General features: G+C 42.6%; 1 non-coding gene across 1 annotated transcript; it reads right to left on the bottom strand.

Moving 5' to 3' along the window:
- Positions 1-2,266: 2,266 nt before the first annotated feature.
- Positions 2,267-2,428, bottom strand: LOC136313841 (U1 spliceosomal RNA). Its single transcript, XR_010727264.1, has one exon. It is a non-coding gene; the product is annotated as a U1 spliceosomal RNA (small nuclear RNA).
- Between the last annotated feature and the right edge of the window lie 22,135 nt (positions 2,429-24,563).

Below are 24,563 nucleotides of genomic sequence, written 5' to 3'. Positions count from 1 at the left end.
TGTTGGAGAAGGCATATGTCAGAAAAGGGTACTTAAGCCAAGGGGGCCCCAGCTGCAGTCAGTCATCCAGACTCCAACATTGAACGTGAATCATCTCCACGCCGCTCTGACCAAGGACCACTGAGAGGAACGCACCTACAGGGCCCCAGGCACTAAATAGGATCTGTGAGTAATAACCTGCCTGTGTGATTCTCACAACTAACTTGTGTGTCAGTTGTGTCTTTCCTCCGGTGGCACGTGGTCTTGTTACTGATAGCAGAGTCCTCACAGTCACCTCAAGAGTAGTCTTGAAGAGGCTGCCAGCCCTGCCGTTGAGCAGGAGGGTCCTGTTGTACGGGGAAGTTGAATCGGGGACGCCTGATCAAGGAGGTGCTCGGGCTCTGCTGGGACAGTACCTGCTTTCAGTTCTTCTGGTTTCTACCCAGAAGTGTAACTGCTGGATCATATAATACTTCTGTGTTTAATTTTTTGAGAAAAGACCAAATTTTTTCACAATAACCTCACCATTTTACAATCCCATCAGTAATGCACAAGATTCCAATTTCAACACAACTTTAGCAACACAAGTTATTCTCTATATTTAAAAAAAATAATAGCTATCCTAATGCATGTGAAATGGTTAGATTTTGTTTGTATCAAAATGTTTAAAAGCATGTAGTTTAAAATATCTAACTTTTTTATGGCTTATTAGGAAAAAAATCAATCTTATATTTCTTCTCTGTTCCCCTGAGGCAATCATTTTTATTTATTCTACTGGTCATGTTGGTATCTATTTCTATACCTTTAAAGAATGTGTATTTATTTATTTCTTGATTTGAAGTTTTTGTTATTATCCATTGACTTCCCGCTATGAAATATGACTGTTCCCAACCCACCCTCCTGATATGATTATAGCAATTTTCCTTTGGATTATATCCATCAGTATGATACATTAATAATATTACTACACAAAAACTAATCACAGCTGTGCGATATAGGAAACTATCACTAAATCTTTCTTTCCTGAACAGTTTTTTTACTTGTCCTGGAGCTAATTATCTTGTTTTATCATTTGTTTAGTTTTCCATGTACTTATCCTCAATTTTTTTTTTTCTGTATTTTTTGTATTTTCTGAAGCTGGAAACGGGGAGAGACAGTCAGACAGACTCTCGCATGCGCCCGACCGGGATCCACCCGGCACGCCCACCAGGGGGCGACGCTCTGCCCACCAGGGGGCGATGCTCTGCCCCTCCGAGGCATCGCTGTGCCGACAAGAGCCACTCTAGTGCCTGGGGCAGAGGCCAAGGAGCCATCCCCAGGGCCCGGGCCATCTCTGCTCCAATGGAGCCCTGGCTGCGGGAGGGGAATAGAGAGACAGAGAGGAAGGGGGGGTGGGGGTGGAGAAGCAAATGGGCGCCTCTCCTATGTGCCCTGGCCGGGAATCGAACCCGGGTCCCCCGCACGCCAGGCCGACGCTCTACCGCTGAGCCAACCGGCCAGGGCCTCCTCAATTTTTTTAAACCAGTTTTCCAAATCTTAAGATATTCAAATGCACTGATTTCATCTTCTTGATGAAATATCTTTCATATTTTTTGGACAGGCTTTTATCCCATCATTATGCCTGACACATGGCTGTCATTGTGGAACTTTCCCTGCACTGCCATCCTGGGCTCCCTTTCTTCACTCTCCTGGATGCATTTCCTGTCTCATATTCCTGTACTTCCACCTCCTTAGTTTAATTTCTTGTTTTAGTGAGGTTGGTAAATCTCACTGTAGAGTCGTCTATGTGGGCAGTTTAATTAGGGAAACTTTGTTTCACTGCTTTTAGTTTTGTTTCTCCTGAGCTGGTCAGACAGAACTCCTCAGTCTTCTGTCTGAAGAATGAAGCGCTAGCTTTTAGAATTTTAAAGCTGGGTAGTACAAGATAGTTGGGTGGAGAGGTCTTGCAGTGTATATATTTATGTTCTCTTAACCTCATAGTTTTTCACAAGTTCCTCCAACTTCCCCTCTGTTGGGATCCCCAGCTGAAAACTATTTTACTTTCTCCTGAGACTATGCCTCCAATGAAAGAAGGGATCGTTCTGTAGCTTCTCGTGGTTGGAAGAGATCTGATGATATGACCATTTTTAAAAATTTTAATGAACTATCCTTATTTCAGTCTCTCTCACATCATTTACAGAAAAATCTGATGCTGCCTTCCCTGCTCCCCTCACAGCTGTGGGGGGAAAGAAACAAAGATAAGTAACTAATAGCATATTAAATATTTATATTTTTAATGATTATGTCTGAAGAAACTCCTCAGTCACCCACTACCACAAATTAGGCAGTTGAGTGTCCTACATTTGGAGAAATCACAGGGGTGAGCACATCTGAAGTGCAATGGATAATAAGCCTCATCCTGGAAAACCACCTTCCTTGATCATGGTATCTCCCTTGCCAGATTAAGTATCAGTTTTTTATATTCCGAAGGGCTGTTGCCAGTGACTAATTTAGGGAGCTTTGCAGAACACCAGAAAAATTTACAAATTAGGCCCTGGCCGGTTGGCTTAGTGGTAGAGCGTCGGCCTGGCGTGCAAGGGGTCCCGGGTTCGATTCCCGACCAGGGCACACAGGAGAAGCGCCCATCTGCTTCTCCACCCTTCCCCCTCTCCTTCCTCTCTGTCTCTCTCTTCCCCTCCCACAGCGAGGCTCCATTGGAGCAAAGATGGCCCGGGTGCTGGGGATGGCTCCTTGGCCTCTGCCCCAGGCGCTAGAGTGGCTCTGGTCACGGCAGAGCATCGCCCCCTGGTGGGCAGAGTGTTGCTCCCTGGTGGGCGTGCCGGGTGGATCCCGGTCGGGCGCATGTGGGAGTCTGTCTGTCTCTCCCCGTTTCCAGCTTCGGAAAAATACCAAAAAAAAAAATAATTACAAATTAAACTTTTATTTTAAGGGCCAATCCAAAGGCTAGAAATACAGTAATTATAAGTCCAATATAAACAAGCAAACTTTGTATTGTTAAGTCTGGCTTTAATTTCTTATACAGAATAGAAATTCAGTGTTACCTTCTCAAAGGGGTAATACTGGGGCAAATACAAAGGGCTAAATGAAGGTACATTTTCTTGGCCCAGAAATATGCTTGTCAAGTTAGTACAGAGTCAAATTCAGAGGCCATTGCCTGCATATAATATAAACCTCCATTATAAGGCCAGGGTAATGAAAGGGTACCAAAGTAGTAGAAGGGACAGTGGCTGTTTCAACATAATAATGAAGAGAAGAAATGCTAACAATTCTTTCTAGTCTATCTTGTCAAATGAGAAAAATGATGGGCTTTTTTTTTAGATGTGATTAACATTTAAATCAGTAGACCTAAAAATTTTTTTTAATTGATTTATAGAGGATGGAGAAAGGGTGGTGGGGGGACACCAATTTGTTGCTCCTCTGATTTACATATTTATTTGTTGAATCTTGCATGAACCCTGACTAGAAATCGAATCTGCAACCTCGGTGTAGCAGAATGATGCTCTAACCACTGAACTACCTAACTAGGGTAAAACTGATGATTTACGAAACCACTCCATTCTGAATTTTCAATGACTCTCACTCTACCCAGAGTTGAGCCTGATGGAACTGAGAGCTGGCAAGGCTAACTGGCTGAAGAAGTGGGATGCTGAGTGACAGGAACAGAGAACAGTGGTTCTCAACCCAGACTTTGCATTGCCCTGGGTGAATTCAAAGAGAAAAAATGCCCACAGCCTCATCCCAGAACAAACTAATCAGACCCTCTGAGATTGGGCATAAGTTTTAGCATAACTGAAAAACTCCTTAGGAGATTTTAGTGCATAGTATAGATTGAAAACCACTGGGTTAAAGGAGTTTGAGGGCTGTGAAGCAGAGTGGAGAAAGGAGAGAAAGGGTACAAAAGGAATGGGTGGCTTGAGAGACTGAAGGAGCCACACCCCTTGAAGGGCTGAGGGACATGTTGAACAGAATTTAAGAGCCACTCCCTAACGCCTTTCTCCCTGTGGACCTTGTGTGGTTTGGAAGATAGGATTAAAACATCAGTTAAGGAACCGTGGCTTCTTCTGGACTGTTGTGTATGACTGACTGAGATAAAGTTTAGGACTGAACCACCCCTCCCTTTTACTTTTAAGTACATAATACTGAGGTTTCATTTTTTTTTTTTTCCCCCAAGGTTGTTCTTAAAATGGAAGTAGGAAAGTTCTGAATGAATTCTCTTTCTCTGCCACCCAACATGCATTGGCTGTCACCTATAAATTATTTGTTTGAGCTGGTAATAGAATACTGACTGGGTTTTTGTTGGTAAGTATCTGTGGTAACCAGGCTCTTCACAGGCTTACATTGGACTATTTACGTTGGGAAGTTTTACGTATCTGTGGTGGTAGAGAATGGATTACAAGGACTCCATCATTGCTACTAGTGCCCAAAAAAGAAATTCTGAGGAAACAGAAAGAAGGATCCTCTTCAGGCCTTCGGTTGATGCAAATTTCAAGGAAATCCAGACTAAAGAATAGATTAGGGGCCTGACTTGTGGTGGCACAGTGGATAAAGCATCAACCTTGAAACTCTGAGGTTGCCGGTTCGAAACCCTGGGCTTGCCTGGTCAAGGCACATATGGGAGTTGATACTTCCTGCTCCTCCTCTCTTTTTTCTCTCTCTCCCCTCTCTATAATGAATAAGTAAAATCTTAAAAAAAAATAAAGAATAGATTAGGAAGCTGAGATTTTAAGGATCCCAGGAGAGCTCCCCCACCTCAATATAAAATGTTTCTACTGGTTCTGGTATGTCTCAAATTAATCATTTAATGGACCTCAGTACAAGTGCAAATGTTAACCAGACCATTAGCAGCATTAGCTCAATTTACTGCACCCGCTAGTCAGCTTGAACCCTGGGAAACTAGAAAAATCAGTAAGTTCTAATGAATGAAAAGAGAGATCCTAGGTTTAGAATGCTACCCTAGACTGGTAACACTGAATTGAGAGAAACTAGACTCAAGCAAGTCCTCTTAACTCAGTGGGTATATATGGGTAGCAAAGAAAGAGAGCAGTAGAAAAGGAATAAAGAAATTTGAATAAATGTATTGGCTACTTTATACTTGTTTAATAATTCAACTGAATAATTTTTAAAGATCTTGTAGACTTTATACAGAAATTCATGTATAGCACACCCAGTCTAGCAGATAGAAATGAGTTCTGAAGAGCTGTACAAAGTGAAGCACTTTTTAACCAGTGTCACCCTAATAAGTTCGATAAAAAAGGGGGAAGAAACCAAAACAAAGCACTTTAATCAGCAGAAGGGATCAGAAAGAAGGGAGTTCTACTAGGAAAGAAAAGCAGATTGGTTATTGCAAGGTTACCTTTCCCATAGGGACTAGCAGGGGCTTACCAGGCAGATTGGTAACTAATGCTGATCAGGTAATTCCTGATTGGCTGGCTTAAGACTCCATATATAGGAGAGCCGAAACTGTAATTAAGTCTCTGATGATGCAGTCTTAGCATAAACAAGTCTATCTTGGGCCTAGTATCTTGTCTTTAGTATACTCTTTAATTTAGAGACCGAACATGATGAAGCCTGCTCAACGAAGAGGAAAACATAGGGTTAGGAGGAAATCTCCTTGAGTTCTGTTCCCTGAGGTTTGTAGTTAATTTGAGCTTATTCCAAGAAATGTGCTGGATACTCACTTCGGATCAGTGTTTGAACTGATGTTTACGAATCATATATTCATTGGAGACTTGACTAATGAACAGTTAGAAGATTACACTTTCTTTCCCCTCTGACAGAGAAGGATATATTTTGGTTCTACCTCTGAAGATACTTAAACATTCAAACAACCTCTTTATGCTAGGGATAGAGGGTATAAGTTTAGACAATATTAAGGCTCAGAAAGAGTAGAAAATATTTGCTTAAGCTGCAGGAGAGCAGAAATCATCCCATATTGTACAGCCAATTCTGATAGAGAATTGAGGACATTCATAAAAGTATCACTCCTACTCTCTAATCCAATGTAAAGGCATGTAAAAACTATATGATCTTTTTAATTTTAATTTTTCCATTGATTTGAGGGAAAGAGAGGAAGGGAGAAGGGCAGGAAGAGAGAGAGAGAGAGAAAGAGAGAGAGAAGCACCAACTTGTTCCACTTAGTTGTTCCATTTAGTTGTGCCCTCTTTGGTTGCTTCTCATATGTGCCCTGACTGAGGATCTAACCTGTGACCTCGGGACACTGGGACAATGCTCTATCCACTGAGCGACCCAGCCAGGGCCAAAATTATATAATGTTATTCTAAATTTTCTTCTATTTAACAGAAAAGTCTTTTAAGACACCTGGACATTTTATTGTGTTGTTATATCCTCTGAAAAGGACCTTATAATTGCTATAAGTCTGTAATTCTGATTGATGAACTTATATGATAATATTTGTTACTCAAATAATAACCTCTCTTTAATTTTTAAATTTATTAATTTTTAGCGAGCAAGGAAGGAAGAGAGGGAGAGAGAGACCAAGAGCACGAATATGCTCCTTTATGTGTGCTGACCAGAAATTGGACCAGCAACCTCTGAGCTTCCAGATGATGCTCTAACCAATCAAGCTATCCAGCCAAGGCATAACCTCTCTTTTCTTAAAAGTATAAATGCTCACAGGATTTCTTCACTAAGCATGGAGAGCTTCATAATGCTCTTCTTTTCCCTTTCTACATAAAACTGTAATAAACCCATGATTCTGATGCATTCCTTAGTCAAACCAAGAGTTTGAGCCATTTCATTTAAATTCACACTGCTAAGTGCTATAATAGAGGTTAAGCTAAGAGTCATAGCTGTCAATATAAAATGGTTGTGTTTGAGGATGGGGACCTGAGAAAGCTTTGCATAGGAGACGACATTTAATATGCTCTGTTGGAGTAATAAAATTTCTGCAAGCAAAGAAGGAAAGGGTTGGGGAGAGAGCGTTTTTGGTGGAAGGAGTTGTAATGCCTTGAAAACATAAAAGTACCTGTGTTTCAAGACTATCACCTGTGTCAATGTGGTAAGGGGTAGAAGTTGATTACTGAATGAAGCTGGAAGAGTTGATTGGGTTAGACCAAATGCTGTATTAACTATTTTAAAACTTTTTAAAGATTTACTAATTTTATTTGGCCTTTTTTTAATTAGGAGGTATAAAATGTAAACACTATGAAAAGGGAATGTCATGATTTTTATAATGCTAGATGTTCTTCAAAAACAAATTATTTTTTTAGAAACTCTTTTGACTGGGCCTACCTTATCTTTACCTTCTCCAGGAAACGGTAATGAAACTGCACCTGAATCACTTAGACAGGCAAAGAAAATTCAAGAAATTGGATATGGAGATATTTTTAAAGCAGGCTCTGTGAAACTTAGAACAAAAGTATTCAGTAGTGCCTGACCTATGGTGGCGCAGTGGATAAAGTGTCAACCTGGAATGTTGAGGTCACCGGTTCAAAACCCTGGGATAACCTGGTCAAGGCACATATGGGAGTTGATGCTTCCTGCTCCTCCCCTCTTCTCTCTCTCTCTCTCTCCTCCTTCTCTCCTCTCGAAAATGAATAAAGTCTTAAAAAAAAAAAAGAAGACAAAAGTATCCAGTAGTGAATCAGAAGAGATAAAAACAGAAAAGATAATATGTGTGAACTTTACCTAGGTGAACTATACTCGTTCTCTCATTAAGCATTTTTTAAAAATGTAAAAGTCATTTTGTAACTCTTAAATTTTCTTTTTTGAGATCACTGGTCATTGGTTAAGAAGGCTGTGAGAAACTCCTTTCAAGTTTACAGTGATTGATGCTTATGTTAGATTTTTAAAATAAAATTAGAATGCTTTGGATAAACTTTACACAAACTCAGCTTTAGTTATCATAGTGTAAAAATAGAAAAAGCAAGACTTCTTTTGCCTTTTAGCGCCAAAATTATATATTTTCTTCTGTTAATTTGAAGTAGGCCTCAAAAAGGCCATTTTAAAATAGATTCATAATGAGATACTAAGTTTATTAGGCACCGCTCACCTCTCTGGTTCATCAGCAATGGTGAGATCTACTCATCTCCTTCTCTAAATGTGTGGAGAACTATATTTTTCCTTAGCATTTCACTGGCATTGTAAAATAAAGTGACTGTACCATAAATTATAAACTCTAATAAGAGATTGAAAAATAAACTCTTACGTTTTTATTTTGGGGAAGAATAGCTACAACGTTTAGAGCATTTATTTCAAAGCTGTTTCCTGGTGTCAACGTCTTAATAACTTCTGATCAAGTACTTATTTCAGATAAGAGGTTCTTCCCGTGACTTTTAGGGCATCTTTGTAGTTCTCATTTGTATGTTTTTCTTTAACTACTAATAGTTTCAAGTATTTCAGTATCTACTTGCCTCGTTTAGCCATATTTCACTTTTAAGACTGTTTTAGTTGGTGAAATCTATTCTAAAATTTTCTCCTAAAGTGCTTAGTTTCAACCTTTTTTTTTCTTTCTGAGCTTGCTAGATATTTTCTCATGTATTATGATTTGGGTTCAGGAATGAAACCTTGTACTCTGTAGCCTGTAGTCTGCTAGCTCTGGGACTGTTTAGCCTTAAGATTATGAGGTCTAATTGATTCCTGGTTTTAAAGATAAAAGTTGGACTTCTTGTGTTTTTTGGAGTGGTGCTATATAGCCATATAACTGCCTGGAATGTTGGAGAGGCAATGTCTGCATTAAGAGGAACATTAGATTAGATGACCCGGGGCCACTTTTCAGTTCTAAAGCTTATAATTATATTGAATAACTTTATTTTATTTTATTTTATTTATTTATTTTACAGAGAGAGAGAGAGTCAAACAGAGGGATATATAGGGACAGACAGACAGGAACGGAGAGAGATGAGAAGCATAAATCATCAGTTTTTCGTTGTGACACCTTAGTTGTTCATTGATTGCTTTCTCATATGTGCTTTGACTGTGGGCCTTCAGCAGACTGAGTAACCCCTTGCTCAAGCCAGCGACCTTGGGTCCAAGCTGGTGAGCTTTTGCTCAAACCAGATGAGCCCGTGCTCAAGCTGGTGACCTCGTGGTCTTGAACCTGGGTCCTTCCGCATTCCAGTTCGATGCTCTATCCACTGTGCCACCGCCTGGTCAGGCATAACTTTATTTTATTAATAATGACACTAACAATCTTTCTTTTTAAAGAATTAAGAATATCTTTATTGCCTGACCTGTGGCAGCTCAGTGGATAGAACACTTACTGGGAATGCTGAGGTCACCAATTCAAAACCTTGGGTTTGCCCAGCAAAGCACACATGGGAAGCAATAAGTGAACAACTAAACTGAAGCAACTATGATTTGCTACTTCTCACTCCCCCTCTTCTTTTTCTGTAAAATCAATAAATAAAATATTTTTAAAAAAGATAATATCTTCATTAAAAAAAGTAAAACTGCAAAAACAAATATGTGCCTTTCATCTTAAGTCCACTGATTTATAATCCTGTCTTACTGCTGGCTCAAGAATCATCTGTTTCATTCTCAAAGGTCATTGAGGACAACTTGAGCACTCCTGTCAGGTGACAGTAGCAAAGAAGTATATGTGGGCAAAACATTAATAATAGCATTTAAAAGAAGATGCTCAGACCCACTAGTTGCAGATAATAAGAGACACAGCTGTGAAATGGGAATTCACATCTGATTTTTGGGGTGTGGATTCTTGGGTAGTTTAAAGACTTGGTGGCACATTTTTAACTCATTTTGCCATTCCTGGTGAGTCTAAGGGAAATGGAGTCCTTTCATGGAGTCATAAGGAAAACATTCCATGGGACTCACATGGGAGGTTGAAGCTTGGTGGTAAGGTTTATTTGAGTGGAAATACAAGGCTGCCCCCAGGTCCCAATGTCTCATCATTATCTCTCCTGCCACGGAAAATGTGCAGACTTGTCTTCATCAGGGCTTCTCAAGCCCAGGAGAAAGGCCAGTGTCCAAAAATTCTGTGCCATTGGTTCTGTCCAGTTTAGACCATGTCTGTCCTCATCCAGCTAGCATAGTCTGTCCCTGGCTGTCACTGCACTCAGGCCCACGTTTGGAGTCTGTGTGGCTGACACTCTAGCTACTAGGGCCGCATGGCTGCTATTGGAGAGAAAATGCACAAGCAAATACATGTTATGGAGAAAGAGAGAAAGAGAGAGAAAGGGAAATTGCCTTTGTTAGGCTGATTATCTAGGGCTAGGGAAGAACCAGGTGCTTCTTCAAACTAACCAATCAATTTCCCAAACTTTCCTGAGTTTGCATAGGATCCTCCCCCTAACCAGTCCATTTCCTAGATCCTCCAGGGTTCTGTGTTACTTACGTAATTCAGTCCTTTTCCCAGGCTAGGCTCCACCTGTTATAGTCATCATCATAGTTCCTACTGAGCGTGCCTCATAGTAGAAGCACCTTCCCCTATGCCTTCTTGACTTCTACTGGGCATGTGCCTGTAAAGCCAGTAGGCAAGGCCAGGGTCACTACAGCCCAGCCCATGCAGGTTCGCATTGGATTCGGACAGTCGGTAAAGAAACAACGGAGCCAAAAACTGATGGGCTGTCATCTTTAATTCTAGCTTGCACCCGGCGGGCAAGTAAAAACACACACTGGGCTCCAAAACCCACTCACATTCAGTGCTCACAAAGCTACTGACTTATCCGAGTTTTCTAGAATCAAAGGTTTCTAGCTCACCAGCCTTATTCACCTCTGTTCCCCATCTCCTTCCTTATCCCTGCAGAAACTCTACACAAACTGGCTTTTCACTCAACACTCCGCCATCTTGGCTGCTTCTCCTGGCCTCCTCCACGTGGCCTTTCTCTGCTCTCCTCTCTCCTCTAATGCTAATCTCAGGAACCAAGAGAGCAAGCTCCCGTTTTGTCCCCATTTTATAGTGTAGAAATCCAAACCTTTAATCCAATATACAAAATAGGGAAGTCTCTAATACAAAGTCACTTCTCTAAGGCATGATTGGATTGTACCACCCCACAGCAAAAAGGGTGGGAAAGGCTTAATCCCAAAACCAAGCCCCAGGCTACAAGGATTCTGCCTACCTTTAGCCCACCCCAACACACATTAATATCACCTGGGCGACGGCCTCCTCATGGGCAGTGTCATCTTTAACAAAAGTGAGCATAATACATTTTATCTGCCCAACAATCCACCCCTATGCTCACTTTACTACCCACAATCTATACCACCAGCATCCCTGTGCAAGGAAATTAGGCACATTACACAAATTACAACATGGAAAATTATACAATTTCAACAATTACAGATGTACACTTCACCAGTCTCTGAGCACTTTGCCCAAAGCTCAAAATATCCTCGGCCTTCTTTCTAGCCACAGGAATACCTTCCCGGGGCAGGGGATTGCTTTCAGCAAAGCCACCCCCACCCCCATCAGGGTATTTCACATTGTCCAAAATCCGTAAGTCCATCCAACAAAGGAGCCAATGCCCATTCCGGTCGTAGTCCAGGAAATCAGTCCACGCACATGGGGCATCAGCCACCCCCCTCATTCCTGCCATCCTGGTAGGTCTTACAGTGTCCCAAAGAGGAGCACGTGGCAATGGCAGTCAGCATTTCCATCTTGGCTCTGGAGAGCATGATAACGTCCATCCTATGTCCCCAAAATCGCAGACCCACCAGGAGCATAGTAAGAACTCCTTACTTCTGGGCTCTCACCTTTTGGAGACTGCAGATCACAACTCCAGTCTGATTCTCCTCATCCTCCAAAGAGGAACTTGAAAACACCAGCTCCCACTGCCGGGCTCGAGTCCCGGGCTGCCGCAGCCTTCTGCTCCACAGACCTTGCAGCTCCGGACCCGGCCTCAGCTTCAGCCTCAGCCTCAGCCCTGGCCTCCCATGGCTGCTGGCTCTCTGCAACATCCAGGGCAAGCTGCAACTCACGAACCTGTGAATCCTCCTCCAGTAGCTGCTCCATTTCCAGGCGAATCTCGCAAACCTGGTCGGCCTCCTCCTCCAGTGCTTCCTCCAGCTCCAGGGTCAGCATCGGTTTCTCCTGCGTTTGCTCCAGCTCCTTCCACTGCTCAGTTTGGAGGTCTCGGGCAGCCTCTTCCACAGAGCTCTCAGTTTCCTCACGCATGGCTGTAAAAGTCAGCCAGCCTACGGTCCCCAAAAGGACAGCCATGGGGAACCATGACAGCAGCCAGTCCTCTACTATGCACATCAAGGGTGGCAGCTCCATACCAATCTGTATCGAATCCTGCCACAGACTATGCCAAATGTAAAGCCAGTAGACAGGGCTGCCATCACAGCGGCCACCTGGCCCATGCAGGTTCACATTGGATTAAGACAGTTGGCAAAGAAACAACAGAGCCAAGAACTGGTGGGTGTAAAGCCAGGAGCCAGGGCCAGAGCCACTATCACAGCAGCCTTCTGGTCCATGCAGGTTCGCATTGGATTCGGACAGTCGGTAAAGAAACCATGGAGCCAAAAACTGGTGGGCCATAGTCTTTAATCTAGCTTGCACCCGGCGGGCAAGTAAAAATACACACTGGGCTCCAAAACCCAGTCACATTCAGTGCTCACAAAGCTACTGATTTATCCGAGTTTCCTAGAATCAAAGGTTTCTAGCTCACCAGACTTATTCACCTCTGTTCCCCATCTCCTTTCCTTATCCCAGATACAAACTCTACACAAACTGGCATCTCACTCAGCACTCCACCATCTTGGCTGCTTCTCCTGGCCTCCTCCACGTGGCCTCCTCCCGCTGCTGGCTCTACTCTCTCTGCTCTCTCATGCTAACCTCAGGAACCAAGCTCCCACTTCGTCCCCATTTTATAGTGTAGCAATCCAAACTCTTAATCCAATATACAAAACAGGGAAGTCTCTAATACAAAGTCACTTCTCTGAGGCATGATTGGATTGTACCGCCCTACATCAAAAAGGGTAGGAAAGGCTTAATCCCAAAACCAAGCCCCAGGCTACAAGGATTCTCCCTGCCTTTAGCCCACCCCAACACACATTAATATCACCTGGGCAATGGCCTCTTTAACAAAGTGAGCATAATACATTTTATCTGCCCAACAGTGGGCCATTACCTTTAATCCTAGCTTGCACCCGGCGGGCAAGTAAAACATATACACTGGGCTCCAAAACTCACTCACATTCAGTGTTCACAAAGCTACTGATTTATCTGAGTTTCCTAGAATCAAAGGTTTCTAGCTCATCAGCCTTATTCTCCTCAGTTCCCCATCTCCTTCCTTATCCCAGATACAAACTCTGCACAAACTGGCATCTCACTCAGCACTCCGCCATCTTGGCTGCTTCTCCTGGCCACATGGCCTCTTTCTGCTCTCTGCTCTGCTCCCTCTGCTCTCTCATGCTAATCATCCCAGGTACCAAGAAAGCAAGCTCCCGTTCTACCCCTATTTTATAGTGTAGAAATCCAAACCTTTAATCCAATATACAAAACAGGGAAGTCTCTAATACAAAGACACTTCTCTGAGGCATGATTGGATTGTACCACCCCACATCAAAAAGGGTGGGAAAGGCTGAATCCCAAAACCAAGCCCCAGGCTACAAGGATTCTCAACACACATTAATATCACCTGGGCGATGGCCTCACGTGGGCAGCACCATCTTTAACAAAGTGAGCATAATACATTTTATCTGCCCAACAACTTCCTTTTGTACCAAGGATCCATTTTTGTAAAAAAAAATACTTTCTGTTAGAGATGTATACGTTATTTCAAGAATCTTTTGTTAATTCTCCTTTTTATTTGCAATTTCATAGCCCTGTGATGTTGAAATCTTGGCTTAAATATTAGAATATATGTAGTGATTATTAATGATATCTTTTTATACGCTGTATAAGTGTTCAGCTTATCATTTCTGAAGCAGTTAAAGGGGGAAGGTCTAGTCTGCTCATGAGCATGTAGACCGTGGAAGCAGTATTGTTCAATATTTGGTGACTATTATTACTATTGATAGTTTTGTTGGAATCCATGGGAGTCCGAAAGACCAGAGTCACAGGCTTTATTGAAAGGAAGAAAGGAACCCTGCTGGGCACTCCTCCTGGGGGAGAAGAGCACCAGTTACAGACTAGGGACGAGTTATATAGTGTTTGGGAGAGCCTGAGGGGATACTGAGGCAAAAGTCCTGGTATGTCCGGAATGCTCCTCCTTGGGGGGCTTCAAGCATGTGGGTGTTGAACCAAAAGTCCTGGTATGTCCGGAGCCCCTCCTTGGGGCGGGTTGTCAACTTTTTGGAATTCCTTTGTCTCAGGGGCGATAGTCCAGTAAGGATGAGGTCTGACAGATAAGCGGAACAGCAAGAGGGCAGTTTGGAATTCACATATCTATCAAGTTTAATGGTAGAATTCTCAACATAATAGCTGGAAAGGAGAAAATAGATGACTAATTGTGGTAGTAGGAAACATTTAAGTTTTGTGCCCAGATTAAAAGAGCTAAAGGATGTGAACAGAAATCTGTTTCTCTTGAGCTTTTTAGACATTATCTGTTAGGGTGCATAAAGTTACAGCATAAATAAAGTATATTTTCTTAGAAAGTAAAAGGGATTTATGATTAAGTAGAGTATAAGATTTATTTTATGAAATATTGGTCATTTCAATTGGTGCTTTTAACTAGATCTTTAGAATTTGAGGCATGAATGTAATAGGAAATAGTTTAAATCCTTTTTTTCCAAGTGACCTATAGAATTCGAAGGCTCAGAATCCCCTTTCTGGGGAAGCCTCAAGCCCTAACACAACTGTTAGAATCTGTACTCTACATACGCTGCCCCACTTAGAACAACTGAGGCCACCTCGAGAAAATGTTTCTGGTTGCCTGGCCTAAGCGGGACTCTAACATCCAAGCAAGTGAGGAAATTTTGGACACTTTCCACCAGTTTCTGTTAGCCAGAATCAGGGAAAATACTAAGAAAAAGAACCATTAAGTTGTCTAAGGTTTCAGAAGTTATGCAGGATCCTCAGAATACCCCTACAACTTTCTTAGACTATGAAAAGCTTACAGAGTCTATGCACCTCTAGACCTAGAGGCACCAGAAAATACTAAGGCAATCAACTTAGCTTTTACATAGCATTCAGCTCTAGAAATTAGAAAGGAAATGTATTATAAGTTTTTAAAAAGGTAGAAACATCAGCTGCTAAAAAAAAACCCCAAAACTAAGCATTTTGGAAGGGACATTGCTCCTCCCTCACTCACATAACTCTGTTTGGCCCCTAAGATGGCTGGTTAACCAAAGATGGGTAAGATTCCTAAAGGTAGGAACAACTTAAGACAGGCACAGTTGAAGAGGGGCCATAATGAGAAAGCTTAAGAACTAACAAAGGTGAGGCTCAAACCCTTACCCTAACAATGCAGGAGCCTGCTCCCCTGAAATAGTGGCCAGCATTCACTGTCCAGAGCACCAAAAGAGGGGGACTCCCTAGAAACTCAAGAAAAACCAAGCAGCTGATGATACTACCAATAAGGTAGCCCTAAAACCAGTGAGGTTTTTAGGAAATTTTAGTAACTTACTGGAACCCTTGTTGTCAAAGGTTTGTTTTTTGTTGTTTTTTTTGCAACCAATTAGAAAAATATTTTGCCAGCAGGAAAGGGACAACTAAGAATAAGAAGAAATAATTAGAAAAACCAGACTTAGAATCTATTGCAGAAGGCATAATATCTGAGTGTTTAGTCTATGCTCAAATAAATACTAAGCAAAGTAAAGAAATTACAAAAGAAACAGGGAGAGAGGAACTTTCCCAGGTGAACATTTAGAAATAGATTTTACTAGAGTAATTGACAGCTTTCTAGGATAGGTAGAAGTTTTTCCTACTAGAAATAAGACCACAGTAACAGCTGTTAAGAAATTGCTATATGAAATTACTCCTAGATTTAGCTTGCCCATTAATATTGGGTCTAATGATGGGCCTGCATTTATATCCAAGATCTCACAGCTAGTAGGAAAGGCACTCAATATTAATTGAAAATTACATTGTGCCTACAGTCCCCAAAGTTCAGGGCAGGTAGAACGCATGAATCAGATCTTAAAGGAAACCTGAACCAAATTTGTTTTTCAAACTGGTGAAAAGTAGCCCACCTTATTCCCGTTAGTCCTCCTTAGGGTGAGGTACAGCCCCTACAGGGAAGGATATACTCTTTATTTATTTATTTAGATTTTTTTATTTATTAATTTTAGAGAGAGGAGACAGAGAGAGAGAGAGAGAGAGAGAGAAGGGAGGGAGGAGCAGAAAGCATCAACTCCCATATGTGCCTTGACCAGGGAAGCCCTGGGTTTCGAACCGGCGACCTCAGTGTTCCAGGTCAATGCTTTTACCCACTGTGCCACCACAGGTCAGGCAGGATACACTCTTTTTGAAATAATGTTGGGAGATCCCCTCCCTTACTACCAAAACTCAAAGAAATAAAAGCTGAGTTAAGTAACCGCTCCTTCCTTACGTACTTATAGGGTCTACAGATGACTCAGCAGGCTGTTGGAGAGGCACTTCCAGCACTACCAGGAGATCCGGTACATCTCTCCCAGCCTGGGGTCTTAGTCTGGGTAAAAAAGTACACTACCCGAGGATTGACTCCCACGTGGACGGGACCACACACCATGATCTTGACCACTCCCACTGCTGCCAAGGTAGAAGGCATACCCACCTGGGTCCACCACAGCTTGTTGAAGCCTGCAGTCCCAGTGGAGACACCATCGTGGACAGCAGATACTTACCCCACCAACCTTTGTAAATTGACCCTGAGAAGGACAGCATGCCCTGCTCCAGCTGCAAACCAGGGGCTGGCTGGCCCACGCACAACAAAAGCTTGAAGAGTCTTATCATGGGGTTCTTTTTATTTATTCTTTATTTTTTATTTTTTTTACAGAGACAGAGAAAGGGATAGACAGGGACAGACAGACAGGAACAGAGAGATGAGAAGCATCAATCATTAGTTTTGTTATGTGTTGCAACACCTTAGTTGTTCATTGATTGCTTTCTCATATGTGCCCTGACCAGGGACCTTCAGCAGACCGAGTAACCCCTTGCTCGAGCCAGTGACCTTAGGTCCAAACCAGATAAGCCTTTGCTCAAGCTGGCGACCTCGGGGTCTCGAACCTGGGTCCTCCACATCTCAGTCTGACACTCTATCCACATGCCACCACCTGGTCAGGCTCGTGGGCTCTTTTTTTTTTTCTTCTTTTTTTCTTTTACAGGGACAGAGAGAGAGTCAGAGAGGGATAGATAGGGACAGACAGACAGGAATACAGAGAGATGAGAAGCATCAATCACCAGTTTTTCGTTGTGACACCTTAGTTGTTCATTGATTGCTTTCTCATATGTGCCTTGATCACGGGCCTTCAGTAGACCAAGTAACCCCTTGCTCGAGCCAGTGACCTTGGGTTCAAGCTGGTGAGCTTTTTGCTCAAACCAGATGAGCCAGCGCTCAAGCCGGCGACCTCAGGGTCTCGAACCTGGGTCCTTCCGCATCCTAGTCCGATGCTCTATCCACTGCGCCACTGCCTGGTCAGGCTCGTGGGGCTCTTTTTAATTGGACTCTGGGGAGGGAGGGAAACTAGGGCACAAGACTGTAAACTGTATATTCATATTACTAAGGAAGGCCAAAAGGTCTCCACCACCTTGCTTTTCTATAGCTTCTATGAGTGCCAGGGAACTCAGAAAGGGAGACCTATAATCAGACTCAATATTCATTATGTGACCCAGGAAATGACCTACCTTATATCTGTTATAACCCCACAGACCCTCCTACTGAAGTAGTGTTTGAGGTAAAAATAGCAAAGGGAGGAGTTTGGGGATGGAAGGATGGGCCAGTTATGGCACAAACCAGGATCAAAGGAAAGCCAGAACAAGTCACCTTAAGTTTTGATGCATGTGCTGATATAAGCCATACAGAAAGGGGGTGTGGGTCTCTCAACTGGGAGAGAAGCTATAGTGTAAATGAAAAGTATATACGCACTCATAGCTACTTCTGTGGAATAAGCTGTTACTATTGGTCATGTGTCTGATGGGGTACTTGGGAAAAGGACACCTCTAAAAGGAAGGAAGTAGGCCCTGGCCGGTTGGCTCAGTGGTAGAGCGTCAGCCTGGCGTGCGGGAGTCCTGGGTTCGATTCCCGGCCAGGGCACACAGGAAAAGCGCTCATCTGCTTCTCCACCCCTCCCCCTCTCCTTCTTCTCTGTCTCTCTCTTCCCCTCCCGCAGCGAGGCTCCATTGGAGCAAAGTTTGCCGGGGTGCTGAGGATGGCTCTGTGGCCTCTGCCTCAGGTGCTAGAATGGCTCTGATTGTGGCAGAGTGATGCCTCAAGATGGGCAGAGCATCGCACCCTGGTGGGCATGCCAGGTGGATCCCAGTCAGATGCATGTGGGAGTCTGTCTGATTGCCTCCCCGTTTCCAACTTCAGAAAAAAAAAAATGAAAAAAAAAAATAAAAGGAAGTATATTTTAAGAGGGGGGTAGCTCTGTCAAACTGTACCACCCAGGGGTGTAATCCCTTAGAGCTGATTATAAGAAATCCCCTAAAGCCCCATTGGAAGGCTGGAGAAGTGCTAACACTTGGCATTGATGGGACAGGGCTAGATCCTATTGTTCAAATTGTTATTAGAGGTCAGATACTGGACCACCTTGCTCAAGCCTTCCAAGTATATAAGTCCTTTTATAAGGAAGCTGTATAATAGGTATAATAAAGCCCTCCTTTTCCCTCTTGCCTCTGGAAACAGGGGAATTGCTTGGCTATCCAGCTCCATAACCCTTACAACAAGTAAAAAGAGAACTTTACATAGGAGACTGGAAAGATAATGAGTGGCCCCCAGAGTGGATAATCCAATATTATGGACCTGCCACCTGGGCAGAGGATAGATTTGGGGATTCTACATCCCCATTTACATGTTAAACCGGATTATTCAATTGCAGGCAGTTTTGGAAATCATTACCGATGAGACTGGGAGAGCCCTAACCCTCCTTAAACATCAGCAAACTCAGATGAGAAACGCTATCTACCAAAACAGGTTGGCACTAGGCTACCGGTTAGCAGCAGAGGGAGGGGTGTGTGGGAAATTCCATCTCACTAATTGTTGCCTGCTGTAAAGCCAGTAGCCATGGCCACCATCACAGCCACCTGGCCAGTGCAGGTTTGCATAGGATTCGGACAGACAATAATGAAACAACGGAGCCAAGAACTGGTGGGCCATCATCTTTATTCTAGCTTGCACCCAGCAGGCAAGTAAAAACACATACTGGGCTCCAAAACCCACTCATTCAGGGCTCACAAAGCTACTGACTTATCCAAGTTTCCTTGAATCAAAGGTTTCTAGCTCACCAGTCTCATTCACCTCTGTTCCCCATTTCCTTCTCTCTGCACAAACTGGCTTCTCCCTCAGCACTCTGCCATCTTGGCTGCTTCTCCTGGCCTCCTCCACGTGGCCTCTCTCTGCTCTCCTCTCTAATGCTAATCTCAGGAACCAAGAGAGCAAGCTCCTGGTCTGCCCCACTTTATAGTGTAGAAATCAAAACCTTTAACCCAATATACAAAATAGGGAAGTCTCTAATACAAAGTCACTTATCTGAGACATGATGGGATTCCTCAGGAGTGTGCACCACCCTACATCATGTAACAGTCAAGGGTGTGGGCAAAAGCGTAGTTTTAAAACTAAGCCTTAGGCTATAATAACTTGCCAGCTTACAGCCTGTCTCCCACACACAATGCAAACTATAAGTGAGCAAATATATATATATATCATATTTACAAACTTATTTGACCAACACCTGCAAACAGATGACCAGGGCCAGCCAGTTGAGGACCTTGTCAAGAAAACGACAAAACTGGCAAGTCTGGCATGGATGGAACCCCGATAGCCTTTTTGGGGGATTGATCTCAGTCTTTGGTGGGTTCAAAACCCTAATAGGAGCAGTCTTACTGCTCCTAGGAACTTGCCTGATAGGTCCATGTCTGTTGCCACTGCTAATGAAGAGCATAAAAAGCATGATAGAATTCACTGTGCAGCGACGAACTATGGATTAATGATCCCCTGACGTACTTTCACTACCCCTGTAGAGGAGAGTGAGTCAAGGATTTGACCCATGATATTAAACCAGTGGGGAATGTGGTAAGGTGCTGAGGAACTGTAAAACTTAGTATTAGCAATGCCATTTTAAAGAGAAAAAGTTAGGCTTCTTACTCCCTCCTTTCTGTGGAGAATGGAAAGAGAAGAATGCATGAGCTTCCTGGCTTACAAGGACAACTGGGTCACCTAGTCATAGTTCAGCTAATTCCTAGAATTCTCTGAAAGGGTGCCTGGGGCCACTTGCCATACAGAGCAAAGATAGGATTTATCTGAAAACCTTAGAAAACAATGTTTATGTACCTTAATTAAGAATTCCTATGCTCTGACTCACCCTCCCATCCTAAAGTCATAAGAGTGACTTATACAACTTACACCTCGACAAATGGATCACAAGCCCCTCCGTACCCGCCACAACCAGTACTTGATTTTGTATAAAAGCAGGCCCAGAACTCTATGAGGCCCGACATGATTTGGGACTGTGCCCCATGTAGCTAGCCCGTTGTAAAGCCAGCGGCCAGGGCCAGGGCCACTATCAAAGCAGCCTGGCCCATGCAGGTTCGCATTGGATTCGGACAGTCGGTAAAGAAACAATGGAGGCCTGACCTGTGGTGGGCGCAGTGGATAAAGCATCGACCTGGAAATGCTGAGGTCACCGGTTCGAAACCCTGGGCTTGCCTGGTCAAGGCAAATATGGGAGTTGATGCTTTCAGCTCCTCCCCACCTTCTCTTTCTGTTTCTCTCTCCTCTCTCTCTCCCTCTCTGTCTCTCTTTCTCCCTTTCTCTCTCCTCTCTAAAATGAATAAATAAAATTTAAAAAAAAGAAAAAAGAAAGGAAACAATGGAGCCAAAAACTGATAGGCCATTTTCTTTAATTCTATCTTGTACCTGGCGGGTAAGTAAAAACACACACTGGGCTCCAAAACCCACTCACATTCAGTGCTCACAAAGCTACTGATTTATCTGAGTTTCCTAGAATCAAAGGTTTCTAGCTCACCAGCCTTATTCTCCTCAGTTCCCCATCTCCTTCCTTCTCTCTACACAAACTCTACACAAATTGGCATCTCACTCAGCACTCCGCCATCTTGGCTGCTTCTCCTGGCCACATGGCCTCTTTCTGCTGCTCTCTGCTCTGCTCCCTCTGCTCTCTCATGCTAATCATCCCAGGAACCAAGAGAGCAAGCTCCCGTTCTGCCCCTAATTTATAGTGTAGAAATCCAGACCTTTAATCCAATATACAAAATAGGGAAGTCTCTAATACAAAGTCACTTCTCTGAGGCATGATTGGATTGTACCACCCCACATCAAGACAGGTGGGAAAGGCTTAATCCCAAAACCAAGCCCCAGGCTACAAGGATTCTGCCTGCCTTTAGCCCACCCCCAACACATATTAATATCACCTGGACAATGGCCTCCTCGTGGGCAGCACCATCTTTAACAAAGTGAGCATAATACATTTTATCTGCCCAACACCCGTTAATTAATAAACTCCTCAAAATTTTTTCTGTAACCTGCCTTGGTGCCTCTAATGTAACCCGCAGATTAAAGTACACTACTTTACAATAGTAACATCACCTTGCTCCTCATTGAACAGCTGTTCCATTTCTTCGCTTTTGATACCCAGAGTGCTTCCCATTAGTTGTAATGCTTCATGATGTTAATGTTACGGTGTTTGAAAATATCTTCTAAACAGGTTTCTCATTTGGATTCTGTTGACTTTTCTGTGCACTATTTAGTAAGTTTATCAATGTAGGTCGTCCAGCAGTTCCTATGGACCTCATTTTGTTTTTCAAATTCTTTAATTTGTCCTTCCTTCTGACCCAAGCCAGCATTTGCTTTATCCAGATGCCCTTGTTACACCACCAGTTTTCCTTCTAGACTGCCTTCTCCATCAATTCAGTTAGTACCACCTTCAGGTTAGTTAGTGCATGAGCGCACTGCTTTTCTTCTTCCCAAGAGAAAGAAAGCTGTAATGCACGTTCATCTTTTTTTCTTGGTGACAATGTTCAATTATTCCTGCAACGACTCTAACTGAAGAATAGGTTGATGACGTGCCTTTTTCATTGTGCTTGACGAACCTAGCTTTTCTTCCAATACTGTGACTTTCCTTTTGAGTTTAGTCAGTCTATCTTCCGCAGCCCAAGCTTTCAGCAAAGGAGAATCTTTTGATCCTAAAGCATGGTTAAGCCAACAGTAAAACTTCAAAAAATGAACTAAAAAAAAATCCCTTTTACAATTGTAACCAAAAAAAACCTAGGAATAAACAACAAAGAATGTAAAGGACCTATTTAATGAAAACTATAAAGCATTGTTAAGAGAAATCGAAAAAGACACAATGAAATGGGAAAATATTCCTTGTTCTTGGATAGGAAGAATAAATATAGTTAAAATGACCATATTACCCAAAGCAATATACAAATTTAATGCAATTCCCATCAGAATTTCAATGTCATTTTTTTTTAGTTTTTTTATTTATTTATTCATTTTAGAGAGGAGAGGGAGAGACAGAGAGAGAGAGAGGAGAGACAGAGAGAGAGAGAAGGGGGGGAGGAGCTGGAAGCATCAACTCCCATATGTGCCTTGACCAGGCAAGCCCAGGGTTTCAAACCAGCGACCTCAGCATTTCTAGGTTGATGCTTTATCCACTGCGCCACCACAGGTCAGGCTCAATGTCATTTTTTAAAGAAATGGAACAAAAAATCATCAGGTTTTTTTGTTTGTTTTTTAGAGACAGAGTTAGAGAGAGGGATAGATAGGGACAGACAGACAAGAACAGAGAGAGATGAGAAGCATCAGTCATCAGTTTTTCATTGTGACGCCTTAGTTGTTCATTGGTTGCTTTCCTATATGTGCCTTGACCACGGCCTTCAGCAGAAGGCTCTTGCTTGAGCCAGTGACCTTGGGTCCAAGCTGGTGAGCTCTTGCTCAAACTAGATGAGCCCACGCTTAAGCTGGCAAACTCGGGGTCTCAAACCTGGGTCTTCTGCATCCCAGTCTGGCGCTCTATCCACTGCGCCACCACCTAGTCAGGCAAAATCATCAGGTTTATATGGAAACATAAAAAAAACCCTGAATAGCCAAAGTAATCCTAAGGGAAATAAAAATGAAGCTGGGGGCATTACAATACCTGACTTCAAATTATACTGCAGAGCCACGATAATCAAAACAGCATGGTAGTGGCAGAAAAATAGACACTCAGACCAATGGAACAGAATAGAGAGCCCAGAAATAAAACCACATATATATGGCCAAATCATCTTTGATAAAGGAGCCAAAAACATACAGTGGAGAAAAGAAAGCCTTTTCAATAAATGGTGCTGAGAAAACTGGAAAGCCACATGCAAAAGAATGAAACTTGACTACAATATGTCTCCTTGTACCAAAATTAATTCAAAATGGATCAAAGACCTAAATATAAGGTCTGAAACAATAAATTACATTGAAGAAAACATAGGTACTAAACTCATGGACCTTGGCCATAAAGAGCACTTTATGAATTTGACTCCAAAGCCAAGGGAAGTGAAGGCAAACATAAATGAATGGGACTGCATCAGACTAAGAAACTTTTGCACAGAAAAAGAAACTGACAACAAAACAAACAGACAGCCAACTAAACGGGAGATGATATTTTCAAACAACAGCTCAGATAAGAACCTAATATCCAAAATATACAAAGAACTCACAAAACTCAACAACCAACAAGCAAACAATCCAATAAAAAAATGGGAAGAGAACATGAACACTTCTCCCAAGAAGAAATACAAATGGCCAACAGATATATGAAAAGATGCTCATCTTCACTAGCTATTAGAAAAATGCAAATCAAAACTAAAATGAGATACCACCTCACACCTGTTAGATTAGCTTGTATTAACACAACAGGTAATAACAAGTGTTGGAGAGGCTGTGGAGAAAAAGGAACCTTCATTCACTGTTGGTGGGAATGTAAAGTAGTACAACCATTATGGAAGAAAGTATGGTGGTTCCTAAAATAATTAAGATTAGAACTACCATATGATCCAGCAATCCCTCTACTGGGTATATACCCCCAAAACTCAGAAACATTGGTATGTAAAGACACATGCAGCCCCATGGTCACCGCAGCATTGTTCACAGTGGCCAAGACATGGAAAAAACCAAAAAGCCCTTCAATAATAGAAGATTGGATAAAGAAGATATGGTACATATATACTGTGGAATACTACTCAGCCATAAGAAATGATGACATAGGATCATTTACAACAACATGGATGGACCTTGATAACATTATACTGAATGAAATAAGTAAATCAGAAAAAACTAAGAACTGTATGATTCTATACATAGGTGGGACACAAAATTGAGACTCATGCAATGGTTACCAGGGGGAGGGAGGGAGGGGAGGGGAGGAGAGAAAGGAGTGGGGGAAGAGGAGGGGCATAAAGAAAACCAAATAAAAGGTGGAATATATCATTGGGATCTGTATTACCAGATCTTTAGCATTTTAGAGAGAAGTTAAACATTGTGGGGGAGAACAATTTGACTTTAGGTGATGGGTATACAACATAATCAAATGTC

This window comes from Saccopteryx bilineata, chromosome 9 (assembly GCF_036850765.1).
Source record: "Saccopteryx bilineata isolate mSacBil1 chromosome 9, mSacBil1_pri_phased_curated, whole genome shotgun sequence".
Taxonomy (NCBI): domain Eukaryota; kingdom Metazoa; phylum Chordata; class Mammalia; order Chiroptera; family Emballonuridae; genus Saccopteryx; species Saccopteryx bilineata.
Note: the sequence above shows the minus strand (reverse complement) of the source record. Positions and strands in the feature narration are given on the sequence as shown.